Source organism: Hibiscus syriacus, unplaced genomic scaffold, assembly GCF_006381635.1.
Source record: "Hibiscus syriacus cultivar Baekdansim isolate YM2019G1 unplaced genomic scaffold, ASM638163v2 tig00112738_pilon, whole genome shotgun sequence".
Taxonomy (NCBI): Eukaryota; Viridiplantae; Streptophyta; class Magnoliopsida; order Malvales; family Malvaceae; genus Hibiscus; species Hibiscus syriacus.
This window is the reverse complement of record NW_024063392.1, coordinates 9,418,026-9,424,025: the sequence shown is the minus strand read 5'-3', so window position 1 is coordinate 9,424,025 and position 6,000 is coordinate 9,418,026. Positions and strand designations below refer to the sequence as shown.

Sequence of the window (6,000 nt, the reverse complement as noted above, 5' to 3'; positions counted from 1 at the left end):
GGATAATATCACATTTGGTTCCCGTATTTTGTAATCTTATTGTTTAATCATCAATGAAATTTTAGTTCCTGTTGTTTTGAGTTCCTATTTATTTTTGTTACAAATTCGTCCCCATTTATTTTCTGTGTTTATATTTGGATCCAAGCCACTGTATTTTAGTTCATACATGTTTAAGCAACACAAGTTGTGTTTGTTTTATTTTAGTCATCATCTTCAATGCTTTAGTGTTTTATTATGAGAATAATCTACGAAGACATCTCCCGACTACAAGGGAAGATGTCTTTTTAAGGATTTTTTGCATAAATGTGTATTTTGTATTCGATAAATTCTCTTTGTTCCACGGTTATTTATTTTGATTATTTTCAGCTCATTTTACTTGTATTTTGTTTTGTTTTGTTTTATTTTATCTTTACGAAAATTGCGAAATAACGTTTTGTGAAGGGAATCTATGGAAAAGTCTCATAAATACAAAGGAAGTGCTTTCCCGAAGATTGTTCACACTTTTTAAATAAATTCGAATGAATAATAGGATCGTAATATAAATATATTTTCGAGTTTGTAATTCCCATTATTTAAACAATATATAATCGTTTAGGTACCAAAGTTTGGGCGTTGTGGGGGTGTTAACCCTTCCCCACACGTAACCGACTCTTGAACTCTTAAATATGAATCTTTGGCAAAACGCAAACCATTTTTTAACGTTGAAGGTTTCCAACCTACCTAACTTAATGGTTGGTGGCGACTCCAAAACCAAATTGTTTTCAAAATCATATTTCATCGTTTTCCCCGAAAACTAATTTTTTAAGTATAACGAATCCCCGCGGAAACGTTATGACACCATAACTATAGCCTATGTTACTAGCATTTGGGCGCAAGTGTCCAATACAGGTATGAGCATGGCGTCCATATATTTAACTTTTTTCCATGCACTCTAAAGGTGGAGCAATATACTCACATACCTGTTTCCTTGGGTGTCTGATAAAGGTATTTCATAAAGATGAAAAGTCTAAGCAACTTAAAGGTATATAACAAAACTATATAATACATAATTATACATAACTCAGAAATGCAGTGAAAGGAGACAAACTCCTTTCAAGAATAATAGCAAAAACATAAGTCATAGCATACATAGAATTTCTCATATTTCTTAACCTTAGGATTAGGGCACCAATTGGTACCAAAAAGCATTCCCTAAAGCAAATTTCATAGTCGTAAATGTATATTTTGTCATCTCCTAATATAATTTCTGAACAGCTAGAGGCAGCAGAACCTTCAGCTAGTATTCTTTTCAGGTAAATAAAATCAAAGTCCTGAAAAAGAAAGGAAACATTTGAAGCAAATACAGGCCCTAACCTCCGCCGTTTTAGCGACCTCGTCGCAGAAGATCTCGCACTTAATGTCACCGAGATTTGTATGCAAAGTAACTGACTGCAATACCAAGGAAAACATAGATTACATGTTGGTAACGTATTGTATGTGTTGCTGTTGGATAGAATTACTCAAACAGACCTCACCATGTATGAATAGGCTCAGAAATCAAAATTCAAGGCAGAGGAGTTGTAGGAACTCGTAGGCGTATCTTTCTTCAGAGTTGAGACTTCAAGTTGCCTTTTGGGTTCAAGGGCTTACAGGCTTGAGAATTGCCGGTGTTTCATTTTGAACATCTTTCTACACTGCCGTACCGACCGCCGACACTGCCTTTAAATACGATAATTGGACCACTGGCTAGTTCCGCTCCATCCCACTTGCGGACCTAAAATTAGAGAATAGCTATTCATTTTAGGTTAAAGTATCATACTGTAAATTACTTATTTGGTACCTACTTCTCAACTTTTCTTTTAATCATTTAATTATTTATTTTAAAAATTATATCTAATGTTATTTTTATTTTTATTTAATATCCTATTTTTAAGTTTAGTCGTTAATTTAACAAAAATATAATAATACATGAAATAATAATAATTTTAATTTAGCCAACTAGTGTTGGCACAAGTGATTGAAATTCAGGAATTTGAGTTTATAAGGCCAAGTTCGAATTATACTATTATCACTTTTGGTGGACAATCTGTAAATTCTTATGTAATTCACAATTGGTTCTTAAGTATGCCTGACCTTCGATTGGGAAAGTCACCCCAAACATAAACTTTAGTGTAACAAAAATAATAATAATTTTAATTCCAAAGTTTACCCATTCTATCAAATTTGTTTTAATTCTAAATACTAAATATTTAAAAAAGTATTATTAAATATATATTGAGTTTTTATATTATTAAAGTTTTCTTATAAAATTTTAAAAACTTTTGACATTATTTACCACACAATACTTCTCCTAAAATGTCAAACATGCATCCGATTAAATTTTTTAAAAATAATCGATTCGAAAATTTCTTGAAATATCAAAATAATAATGGAATACAGCTAAAAAGGCCAAAATACCATTTAATCTTTTATCAAATTCATGGTTGAACGCCTATATGGACAACAGTAGAGCTTAATGTGTCAGAAGAGAGCCTTGGCTTCTGCAATTGATTACATGAAAACCAATGAAAGTTGCTCCCCATAAAAACCAATCATTCAAGGATGTAGGGTTATGATAAAAACCCATCATCAACTCACTTTGCCCTTTAAAAGCATTTATAACACTGCATCTGAAGCTATTAGAGGTCCTATTTTTTGCCAATACCCTTGGGGTTTGCATTCTTAACAATCCAAGGATGCTCCATGATCTTCTGAAGAGAGAGCCGTTTTGAAGAGTCCTTCACAAGAAGCTGCAGATAAGATTCAATTTATTGTATTCAGAATTTCATATGCCAAAGTTTGCACACTAATTTTCCATAAAAATTCATATTGTTACCAGGCTGATGAGATTTTTAGCCTCCATTGAGACATTAGGTGTGGATGGGAAGCTCAAGTCAACCTTCATAATCCTGTAATACCACACAGCTCGATTATCAATCCACAGTAGGTTAATGCATAAGAAAACACCCTTTTCTACTTACCTTTTGAATGTATCGCTTTGACTCTCGGACTCAAATGGAGGAGCCCCGTAGAGGAACTCATAACAGAGAATACCCTATGTCCAGTTATCCACTGCATAGTCATGAGCTTGGTTTTCCACCATTTCTGGTGCTAAATAATCCAGAGTTCCACACATTGTGTGTCTCTTGCTTCTTGATTGTACCGACCATCCAAAGTCTGCAATCTTCAACCGACCCTATGTGCGTGTATATGTTTGTAGTCATAAGGGGATTACTCGAACACAATTCAAGTAACATATGACAACATTAATGATAAAACCCAACATATAATTTCATACAAAAATACCCATGCTGAGGACAGAGTTCAGTTTATACTAGGGATTTAAATAGCGGTCATGGCCGTTATATAGTCGTAAAGGTGTTGTCCGAAACCATTATTTTACTACAGCGATATTTGCAATGACTGCTATTGCCGCAATGGCATTTTAAATCTCTGGTTTATACTTACAAAATGGATTTCTCAACTATGCAAAAGAAGCGGATGGAGGAAGAGAACAAAGGAAATGCATCAGCTTACCTCATGATCAAGCAGCAAATTTTCTGGTTTGATATCTCTGTGAATTACATGTTTCTCATGACAATAAGCCAATGCTGTTGTCAGACTAACAATGTACTGAAAAAAAATGTTTCAGATCATAAAATTGAATGAACTCAAATAATTAGAAACTGAAATCTATTAATAAGTTGAAAATAATTTAAGCAATTGAAACACACAAAGAGAAGAAGAAGAAGAAAAGAGGATTGGGCCATTACTGTAGCAGCTTGTTCCTCACTGAGATGACCATGTTTTCTAAGCTCGTTATAAAGCTCACCCCCATAAGCAAACTCAAGAATCAAGAAAATACGTACGCTATCATGAAACCAGCCGAGAAGGAGCAGTATATTGGGATGGCGAAGGCTGGTCTGGATTTCCATTTCTCTCCTCAACTGGTGGTGGATCCTGTATTTTTCTAACTGTTCCTTGAATATGATTTTCAATGCCACAATGTATTTGCTCTACCAGAAACAAAAAAAAAAACCCATGCAATCCTTCAGAAATAGACGGTGTAAAGAGACAACGAACGTGAATTTTAGAGAAAATGAAATTGTAAACTAAAGTTTAAAACAGTTGATAAATTGAATGAGAAAAGAAAACCTTGACTTCTCTGGCGAGATAGACTCTACCGAATTTGCCTTTTCCGAGGGGTTTTCCGATCTCGAAGTCTTTTAAGGACCATTCTCGTTTCGAATTTCCTTCTCCTTGGCTTAGAGAAATCATTTCAACTGATTCAGAAGGACAGAAAATCTTTAGTGTTTTGGCATTTGGGATCGGAAAGATTATGAATTTGAATTTTGGAAAGCGCGCATATGAGCTGGGCCTTTAGCTTTTAATGGGCCTCAATGCCATATCAGATAACAAGTAATTTTAAGCTTTTTTTATTTCATTTTATCATCAAACTAATTGCAATTGTAAAAATGTCATCACCTCAGTTTGATTTGAAACATGGACATCTAAAAAAGTACAACGCCCAACCACTTAAAATCATCTCAAAATGTAATTCTATAGGATCGAGAAAGAGGTCCATATAAAAGACTCAAATGTTTAATCATTGAACCAAACTATATACTAGTGATTAATACTATTTTAACCAAATTAATATTTAAATTAAAACTAACCACCTTCGTTATACTATAAAAACAATTCTCTCTAGTCTTGCTTCTTATTAATTTTCCCTTTTTTTGTTTGGCAATGGTGGCATTAACCTTAGCGTTGGTTGTTGGGGGCATGTACTTCCTTTTTTTTTCTTATATAACATTTTATTTTTCTTAATTTTTAATAACTTTGTCTCTATGACACGCTTCTCTCTGCCTTTTGGCATTTTTTCAATCATTTGGTTATTTTTTGTTTAATTTTCTCAGGGTTGAATTTGACAATGTTTCAATCGATTAAGATGATGCTTATTTGTTATCTTGTTATTCTTCTCTACTTTAGACTCTCAGATTGAATTTGGTTATGGGATCTGCGTTCAGTGATAGTTTTCTCACGAAGCTCGACTCTAGTTTGTGATTGTCGGTAGTTTTTCAATAGTTTGATATCATGTTGTGGTTCATTCGTTGGTGAATTAGATATATTAATATCTATCTTTTGTTTGAGTTTTTTATATGAGGTTTTAATCTTTTCTTTGTATGGTTCATTATATGATTTCAAGTAGCTAGTTTCTTGTGTTAATGGTTATAGGGATATGTCATCATTATAGGTTTATGGTAATGTTGAATATTATCTCATTTTTTAATAAAACTAACAGCTTCTATTTTAATCAAAGAAAAAATATCTAACTTAAAAATATGATTAAAATTTAAGATCAAATTAAAAATATTTTTTCACTTCATCTAAAAATAAAAATAAACTAATTAAACAACCATTTATTTTTTTTATAAAATTAATATCAAAACATTCTAAAAATTGCATATAAAACGATAATTAATTCAAGTTTATAATCCTCAGTTGAAAGGTTTCTCGTATAAGCTTGAGTTGCTTGTGGAACCATAGCTGAAGGAAGTTTAAACAGAATTGTATGATGAAATTGGTTTGGAATATACCAGGCCAGGAGCTTCTGCTGATGAACTTTGGACCTAGTGTTGGCAAGTTTAGTGATTTTTGCAAGGGTTGGTCAGTTATTGTCTGATCTTCCCCACTTGGGTCACTTTAATAGGTTCTCTTATCTACATTATCCATTTCAAGTTGCTCATTCAGTAACTCCATTGAAATTGCTTCTACTGGTAGAATAGGGGCATTACATGAGCTTATATCATTCTCTTTATTATTTTCTTCACACATTACATCAAAATGAGTTTCTAGTGGCATTTTTAGCAGCGTTTTATAAACAAACGCCGGTAACTTTATACCTCTCGTGGCGTTTTTAGAACAAATGCCACAAAATAACAGATTTCGCAGCGTTTGTGGGAAAGCGCCGCAATAGTC

The 6,000-nt window shown here is 33.0% G+C and overlaps 1 pseudogene; it reads right to left on the bottom strand.

Moving 5' to 3' along the window:
- Positions 1 to 2,549: 2,549 nt before the first annotated feature.
- On the bottom strand, positions 2,550 to 4,308 carry LOC120183112 (annotated as a pseudogene).
- Between the last annotated feature and the right edge of the window lie 1,692 nt (positions 4,309 to 6,000).